Genomic DNA, 9730 nt, shown 5'->3' on the forward strand with positions numbered 1-9730 from the left:
TTTATGTTCCCTGGTATGTGTGCGTCCTTGAAATAACATTGTCCATGTTTTCACCCAAATTAAGTGGCAGGGCTATGGTTAGCAACACATTTTTTGGGTTCTTGGAGGATTAGTTACAGTGACGCAGTAGGTGCTGATTGCGGTCAAATAGTGAACACTACATTATTAAGCTATTATATTTGCATCATTCAGTATTTAATTAGCTACTTTTACTATTTAATTATTCCGCGTATTAGTTAATTTTAGTCTTCTTCAAAGGAATTCTGGTTGTGTTGTTGCATCCTCTTGACTATGATGAGCATCAAAGGTAGCTTCATAATCGTCGGGTAGGTCTTCGGTTTCCTTGAATCTCCTATCATCGATTTGTCCCTCTGGTCTGTAGTCGAGATTCAAAAAGGACATAAACCCTGTCTCTGTACTTTTGTCCCCTTGATGAAGGGTCATAATCCTCGATTTCATATGGGACGTCTGGCAAGTGATGAAGGATAACATACGGCCTAAAGTAGCACTTCAGTAACTTTTCCTATAATCCCCCTTTCCAGCCAGTTGTAAAAATCCAAACAAAGCCTCCCAGGGACGTATTTCACATAGTTATCCCGAGTATCATCTGGTTGAAATGGGAATAGTGTCCATTGTCGTTTCAGCCTCAAGACTGTGAAGAAAAATGAATGGTGTGAAGCTCGAAGTGCCTTGCTTTGCTGTACTGTATATGAATGCCACGAAGGGAAGTACTGTATCCTAACCTGTTTGACATCAATGTACATCGACAGCATATTCGGCCTGTCCCTGTAGTAGTTTTTGCATGGGATATCCCGTAGTACGGAAGTCCTTTACAGGTAGCGGGTTGTATCAACGTATCCTGAGAAAACTTCTCACAACACGAAATTACTGAATAATGGGAAAATCTGTGACTGCTCTTAATTTCCGTGGATCAGGACGAACTCCATCGCCTTTCACTATTTGCCCCAATATATTATCTCTTAGATGACAAAGAGACACTTTTTTTTAATTCATGTGGAGATCTATAATCTGTACTTTAAGACAGATGAAGGTGGCTCAGTTGTTCTTCAAATATCTTTGAAAAAACGAAAATGGCATCTAGGTATCAAAGACATGTCGTCCATTTAAAACAAGTTGCCCATCATATGTTGAAAGGCCGCTGGAGCATTGCACACTCCAAACAGCATAACTTTGAACTCAGAGAGGCCATCAGGAGTTACGAAGGCAGTCTTTCCCCAGTCATCCTCATCAAATTCGATTTGCCAGTAGCCTGGCTCATGTCCATAGTTGAGAAATACTCTGCTTCTTTCAGGCAGTGCAGTACACATCTTTCTTCATGGTTTTGCTCAGTCACAGACAGTCGATTCAGAAACGCCATGTGCTGTCCACAAGAATCACTGTGGAGGACTAAGGACTCTCTGAAAGTTCACTGATGGCATCTTGCAGAATCTTCTCCACTTCCTCCTGGATAATCCATCATTCACCTGATCACATTCTGCATCAGCGCTGACTTGTTGGTGGAAGGTCTCCATTGTTGATACAGCGTTTTACCAGATGCCACTTGGTCTGTCTGTTCTCCACTCTGGATTTGAAAGCATCTGAAAATTGACATAGAGTATCTGTTATTTACTGATGTTATTCCTTAGTGAGGCCAAATCCGATTGGCGGTTAGATAGTAGCTTCCTCCTCTGGCTGCCTGTAGTGGTAATGAATCATCATTCTTTGGCAATGACACTTAGTTGTGTGAGACTGTCTGCACTTCGTATCTGCACAGTGAGTGGAGAAATGTGTGCAAACTTAGCATACCACTTAGTGCGCAAATGGATAAAACATCTGAACTGTCTTCTCAAGCCCAGGATGTTAAACAGACATTCTATTTAAATATGAACCTGGCCCTGTAAGTCCGCTAATATCATGTGCGGATCATAACAAAAATTATTAGAAATACTACATCTTCATCTGCATGGATACTCTGCAAATCACATTTAAGTGCCTGGCAGAGGGTTCATCGAACCACTGCTGTCACTTAACTAGAATGCATGAATTAATAAAAGTGAAAGTTTGGGATCTATTCTAGAAAGACAGAACAGCTATGCCATTTTTTATTCGACATATAATTTATCAACTGTGCTTTCAGGGTTCAACTGATACACAACAATCATGTTCAATTACTTTTAACACTCAATCATAAAATATTTAACTCTTGGACATACTGAATTGACGATTATTAAAATCGTTATTTCTACATATGAAAAATTTTTATCACAGGAAAGAATGATTAAAAATCTTCATCATCTCATTTACATCTATGTTGTAATAGCTGGTCAATGCACTGAGTTGGTGGAGAATAAATTTACTTTTTGAACCAATGAAAAAACTCTCATGTGCTCAATGTGAGGATAGGTTAGTATCCAAGCTTTTGATATTCAATGGTCAAAGCATACCCAAGTTGGAGAGAGCAAAATCTCGACCCAACATTTACTGTGGCCTAATGCATGATGGTACTTTACCAAGCAGTATCTGCAACAGCATTATCTCTATGCTGGATCTGAAATGCTAATTCTGTACTCTGGCCTTGACTGAATTCACTCAGTCTCAACTTTCCTGCATTCGATAGAACATTTATTTTTCCCTAGTCAAAATAATGGCTATTGCACACTCGTAAGGGTTGGAGCAATGTGCACAATTTCTTTGCCACAAAGAATCCCACACGAATAATTAACTTCCTCTTTGCTATCTGTCTCCACGGTATGTGAAGCATATCGTCTACACTTCGCAGGAATCAAAGCTCTCAATGCCCTCGCTGTTTTCTGGCCTTATCCCTTTCTGCACAGAAGCTCGTTGTTCTCTTGTTAAGTGGGGTTTTCTGATACCATTAACCATCTGCTTGGTTCGTCTGCAAAATGCGTTTCACTTTAACTTGTTTATTCATGCCCCAGTCCATACATTGGTAGATATTGTTTTGTTAGTTTTCGGTACATGAGATTACTGAAATTGTCTTTTGTTGATATAATATAATAATTATTTTCTGAGAATCTTATACTATATCATACTCTCGTTATGGATCTAGCTCGTGTAAGGTCCGTAAAATCCGGACGCCCAAATTTGTCTACTGATTTGGCTGTTCCTATGCACATACCTTTAAGGATGAGTTGCAGTTGCTTATGATAATTAGTAATCCAAAGTTCTCATTGTCCACCCACAATACTCATAATCGTCACTGATATATAGATTTCTTTTGCGTGTGTGAGTTACCTTTGGCAGTTGGAAAAAGCTTCACAGTTTAATTGTAAGTATTGATTGAGGGCTTGAAACTTCTCATTGATGGTGGCAGGATAACAATGCTCAAAGCAGTCTTTGCTGTCTGTACTTGTAATAGATATGTCAGTCTGGATCTCAGATCTTCCACAGTCTATGATTCTTTCTGAAGCCTACAAGAAGTCTCGTGCGAGGATAATATCATAACTAGATTCTGTTAAAGTGGCAAATATGAAAGGCTGTGTTCTGCCACTGATAGTTATTCTTGCAATACATGTTCCTGTCAGGTGAGGATTTCTCCCTTTTGCAGACTTCTGCACAATCACTTTCGCACAATTGGCCAGAGTCTTCTCTACCTGCTGTCGATTAGCATGCGACATTACAGAAAAAGAAGCCCCTGAATCAACTAGCACCCAGACAGTTTGACTGTTGATGATATATTGCCAAACATCTTGGTAACTGTCCTCCAAGCAGGATCTTTATCAGTGGTGGCTCCACCTCCAAAGACAGTTGCCTCGCTTAGTTTTCTAGAATTCGGCGGTTAAGCGAGTGGCTGATATCTTTGTACAGCGGTGGGAAATGGCTACCCAGGGTACGGTAATGGGTTTCAGCTCACAGCTAGACTATAATCTTCTGTAGTTGACTGACGAATAAGACTGTTGTGTTGGGTAACGTCTTTCTGCGTAAAAGTAGTCGAACATTCGTCTCCTTTCTCTGCAGTAGAATACAGCGTGTCCAGAGCGTCCACAGTGAAAACAGACTGGCGTGTTGTCCTCCGTCCGCTAAATGTCTGTTCGTCTGCAGGCGGAGCGTTTTATTTGGTAGAGGAGTTGGCTGTACCTGCGTTGGTCAGATGCTGGATAATCGTCTGACAGCGTTGACGTAAATCCAAGTTGGCCGAGTACGTTCCTCTCTGAGAGTTCGACTGGTGGTGGGGATTTGTTTCCAAAGACTCATCTGTATTACCTCCTGACGTATGGTATCGACATTCATGGCTGCTACCCCTTGTTTACTCGATCCGACAGTTTTAGCTGCCACAATATACTATATTTCTTCTCTTTCAGCCACGCGTGTGAGAAAATCGAGGTCATGGTGATCTTCCACACCTGCCACGGAGACCACAATGAAGTATCGACCATCCCACTTTTGTCTGACTTTTTTTCTGTAGCATTTCCTCGGTTCGCTGGCCCCACCTCATAAATTCTTCTGTTGTTGTGACATCAGTTATCAGAATAGTTTGGTAGATGTCTTCTGCGACTCCTTTCAACAATGTGAGATTTTGTCAGCTTCACCTCTGGCAGCAATTTATGAATGTGAAAAATTTAAAAATTCCAAGCTGCCCCACGATGGCACAAGTACGTTAAGCCATAGGTCACCCAAGTTGCTAGTTGTTTATTTCACTTCTACGGTAGTAAAAAGTCAAAGGGTAGTCTGCTACAGGGCCATGGGTATATTTATTTTTCCTGTGAGTCTATAAAAGAACAATACACAAAAGATATTTGTCCGTCGCCGAAGTGCTATAAACATTTCTTGAACTTTTACACACATCACTTGCAGCAAGAGGTAATTGACACGGCTATTCGAAACGTGATAACAGATTTAGAAACAAGACTAAGAGAATGTGGAACGGCTAGGAAAGGTTCAGGGAAAACGTCTTTCACCTTTTAGTTTACGCACTTAATTTATACAACATCCATAATTTTTCAATAAGAAAATATTCCTGGTGTTTTAAGAAATATAATAACAAACTTTAAAGTATTTAAATAATAAAACACGTAGCGTAGACTACAGGCCTACTCAAGCTTTCTCAAAAGGTTTACAGCTGTCGAGTACTTAAAGAAGTGTTAACTATTTAAGAGGAAAAAAAAAACAAATTCAAAAGACTCCCCCAAAAATGTGCTTTTAACTCGGCTTAGCAGATATGTATCAAATCCTTAAAGGTATTTAACTACCAATGAGTCCAGAATATTTACCAAAATCTTACATTTTTCTATCAATTAAAGAAGCAACAGATTTTTTAAAAAGAATAGTTTAGCCATTTAAGAAAACAATCATTTAAGAGACACCCCCAAAATGTACTTTCAAGTCAAGCTTCCAACTATGTATAATTGCTTCAGAATATTAATGTGTCAGCGATTCCATCATATTTAATAAAATCTTACAATTTCTTTCAATTAAACAAACTACAGGCAAATTCTTGAAGTATTAACCACTGAAGAAAAACAACGATTTAAGAGACTCGCAAAAATGTGCTTTCAAGCTAAGCTTCTAATTATGTACAACTGCTTTGCGCAACTCTTGCTTCGGTGAGCCGTTTGCAGAGCTCTCGTCCTTCAGTTGTCGCAGGTCTGGACGTCCTTCCATCCCGACAGACAAGGCGTCGCCTTCTGCAGGCAAATAAACACATATAGGAGGAGAACCTAGGTCCGGTGCGAAATAGTACAGTGGTTTTGTGAAACTACTGTCAATATGGAAGCTACCAGGGGCTTAAAAGTCAGTGGGCAGGAACCAAGGCCCGCAAGCCCCACGCGGCCGTATCGAACCAAAACACAAGAGAGACTTTACGCAGACCCGGAACAGCTTAAGAGATGGCCACCAGACCCAAAGGTTAAACCGGACAGCCACCGAACTTAAGTCAACTCCGGAGAAGACAGTAACCAGCACAGTTCAGAGTGTGTGATTTAATGATACACACCCATTACCCTGAAGATGCCAAGAGATATCTAGAATAGAACAATGGAGTAGAGTGGAGGGGGTACTTCAGATTAATTGAATAAATATGAAACAACAGCCACCAAGGCGACACCATCCGGAAATTAACGTTAGCGTACAACTAAGTCCTCTGTCAGAATTTTGTAACAAGGATCAACATTGGTGTCCGGGATCACACCATTACAGCCACTCCACCGAATAACAGAAGTTAAAGAAGGTTACTAAGTAGATGGAAAACGACCAGGCGGTTGACGATCCCCTTACTTCGAACGCAAAACCAAAGAGCCTCCTCATGTCCGTTCTGGCGGTCGCATCCTGAATCAAGCTGCCCCTTCCGTCCGACCAGGGCCGCTCTAGACGAGTGCCTTGCATCGATCACTCCGTCCGTCCACCGTACTGCCGATCGCGCGCCCTCTCGTGGCCACCGTCGCTGAAATCGAGCGATCGCCGCGAGCTGAGCGCCTCCATCTGAACAAGAACATCACAGAAGCGAACAAACAAAGGACAGACATACCCCGGGAATACGAAAGAAGAGTGTTGCTCTGTATAGTGTAGACATAGAATCTTATTTGGTGCTTAAAAAAGTGGTCAAGCGCAGCGGCAGCCAATTTGTTGGGTTGGGTTCAATTTCCACTGCTACCACCGGTTTTTTTCGTTTTTCTTTCACTTTAATTTATTCTTCACAGTGCTAAACGATTAATTATAAAATTTAAACGTATTTAAACAGTTCAGTTTATATATGTAAAATTAATATAGTAAGTTTGGTTACGATTACTGCTCTTAGGTGCTGGTAAAAAAAGTAATTATACTAGGAAACGTAGTATGAAAGCTTATGAAAAGAATTGGATCTGCATGTGTGATGGTCATGATGCACTTTTTTCCTTTTCATGTTTGATGCTCAGAAACAGAGACGAGTGGCGTACTGGGGAACTGAAAGATCTTAGACATGTCAATATATTAACAAAAATGGTAGCAGAAATCATAAACGTATAAAAAACATAGTTGATCTTAATGCATCAAGTAAAGCCAATGTCGCAACAATATTAAGTGGTGCCTATCATGATAAGATAGTGAAACACGATGTGTTTATTTTTGTAATAATGTAGCACAACAGTAAAATTTTGCAAGAGCCGCCACTGATTGTCATTCATTTATATGGCAACGTTAAGCTCTGTGGCCCCCGCGGTGCTATTAGCACCGGTTGGTTGGTTGGTTTGTTGGGGGAAGGAGACCAGACAGCGAGGTCATCGGTCTCATCAGATTAGGGAAGGACGGGGAAGGAAGTCGGCCGTGCCCTTTGAAAGGAACCATCACGGCATTTGCCTGGAGCGAGTTAGGGAAATCACGGAAAACTTAAATCAGGATGGCCGGACGCGGGATTGAGCCGTCGTCCTCCCGAATGCGAGTCCAGTGTCTAACCACTGCGCCACCTCGCTCGGTTATTAGCACCGGGGTTCACCTTCCCTATTTTCTCGTTATTACACAACAGTTACCCACAGTCTCCCAGGAAACAGTGCCATACGACTTCGTTTTCACCTGGGTGATACGGCAGAGTGAAATCCACTATTTTATACACTATGTGATCAAAAGTATCCGGACACCTGGCTGAAAATGACTTACAAGTTCATGCCGCCCTCCATCGGTAATGCTAGAATTCAGTATGATGTTGGCCCACACTTTCCTTGATGACAGTTTCCATTCTCACAGGCACACTTTCAGCCAGGTGCCGGAAGGTTCCTTGAGGAATGGCAGCCCATTCTTCACGGAGTGCTGCACTGAGGAGAAGTATCGATGTCGCTCGGTGAGGCCTGGCACAAAGTAGGCATCCGAAAGGTGTTCTATAGGTTTCAGGTCAGGATTCTATGCAGACCAGTTGATTATAGCGATGTTATTGTGGTGTAACCACTCCGCCACTGGCCGTGCTTTATAAACAAGTGCTCGCTCGTGTTGAAAGATGCAATCGCCATCCCCGGATTGCTCTTCAACAGTGGGCAGCAAGAATGTGCTTATAACATCAATGTAGGCCTGTGCTGTGGTAGTATCACGCAAAACAACAAGCAGTGCAAGCCCCTTCCATGAAAAACACGACTGCACCATAATACTACCGCCTCCGAGTTTTAATGTTCACACTACACATGCTGACAGATGACGTTCACCGCACATTCGCCATACACACGCCCTGCCATCGGATCGCCACATTGTGTCGTGATTCGTCACTCCATACAACATTTTTCCGCTGTTCAATCGTCCAATGTTTACGCTACTTACACCAAGCGGGGCGTCGTTTGGCATTTACCGGCGTTATATGTGGCTTATGAACAGCCGCTCGACCATGAAATCCAAGTTTTCTCACCTATCGCCTAACTGTCATAGTAATTGCAGTGGATCCTGATGCGGTATGGAATTCCTGTCTGATGGTCTGAATAGATGTCTGCCAATTACACATCACGACTCGTTTCAACTGTAGGCAGTCTCTGACAGTCAACAGACGAGGTGGCCCTGTACGCTTTTGTGCTATACGTGTCCCTTCACGTTTCCATTTTACTATCACATCGCAAACAGTGGACCTAGAGATGGTTAGGAGCGTGGAAATCTCGCGTGTAGACGCATGACACAAGTAATACCCAATCACTTGACCACGTTCAAAGTCCGTGAGTTCCGAGGAGCGCACCATTCTGCTCTCACACGATGTCTATTTTTTTCTTTTTTTTTCTGCGTAGTGTGGGCTGAAGAGATCATCCTTGAGGATTTATTCTTCTAGGATGAAATGTAAGGATAAAAGGAAAACACTTTATTTATTGCACATTCCGTTAGCTTTCTGTGGAGGGTGAGATGTGTCGAGGCTGTTATGTGCGACTGCTTTCTCGTGTTATGACAGATTGCTTATGGGGGTGAAACGTTACTGACGTCGGTACTCGATACTTGTGTCATCTTGCTGGGTTTACCGTTCCTATCGGTTCTAATTGTCGAATTTTGTCCTAAGGGCATCGATGTTGTCAAAAACTCGTAGAGCCTTGTCATGGACCTTCTCTTGTATAGTGGTGTCGTGGAGTGCGGAGTGGATGTCGACGTTTCTTGGCCACCATGGAGCTCATGTGATCCATCGGTAGCAAATGTTTTGCAGCGCTTGGAGTTTGTTGTAGTTGGAGACGCACGTAGTCCCCCACGAGGTGGAGCCATATAACATTGTGGATTCCACCTTTGCCTTATACAATTGGAATTTAGTCTTAGGGTTGAGATCCATACTCTTCAGGAACGGAATCAATGATCTGGCCATCTTCTGGGCTGCCGTCTTCTTGTCGTCAATATGCTGCGTAAAGAGTAATTTTTTGTGAAGGTAGACACCGAGGTACTTCACTCCCGGCGACCATGGGATAAATTGATTAGCTATTTGTAGTTTGTCGTTCAGAACTGGTTTCCTCCGTGTGAAAATAACGGTTCAAATGGTTCTGAGCACTATGGGACTTAACTTCTAAGGTCATCAGTCCCCTAGAACTTAGAACTACCTAAACCTAACTAACCTAAGGACATCACACACATCCATGCCCGAGGCAGGATTCGAACCTACGACCGTAGCGGTCACGCAGTTCCAGATTGTAGCGCCTAGAACCGCTCGGCCACCCCGGCCGGCAGAAAATAACGGCTGCCGTCTCCGTCCGGTTGATCGTTATCTTATTTTGCAGCGCCCGGCGTTCCATTACAGCAAGTTGCCGTTGCATCCTAGCGATTAGCTGGTCCAAGTGTCGTCCAGTTGTCAGAA

Source organism: Schistocerca americana, chromosome 1 (assembly GCF_021461395.2).
Source record: "Schistocerca americana isolate TAMUIC-IGC-003095 chromosome 1, iqSchAmer2.1, whole genome shotgun sequence".
Classification (NCBI taxonomy): domain Eukaryota; kingdom Metazoa; phylum Arthropoda; class Insecta; order Orthoptera; family Acrididae; genus Schistocerca; species Schistocerca americana.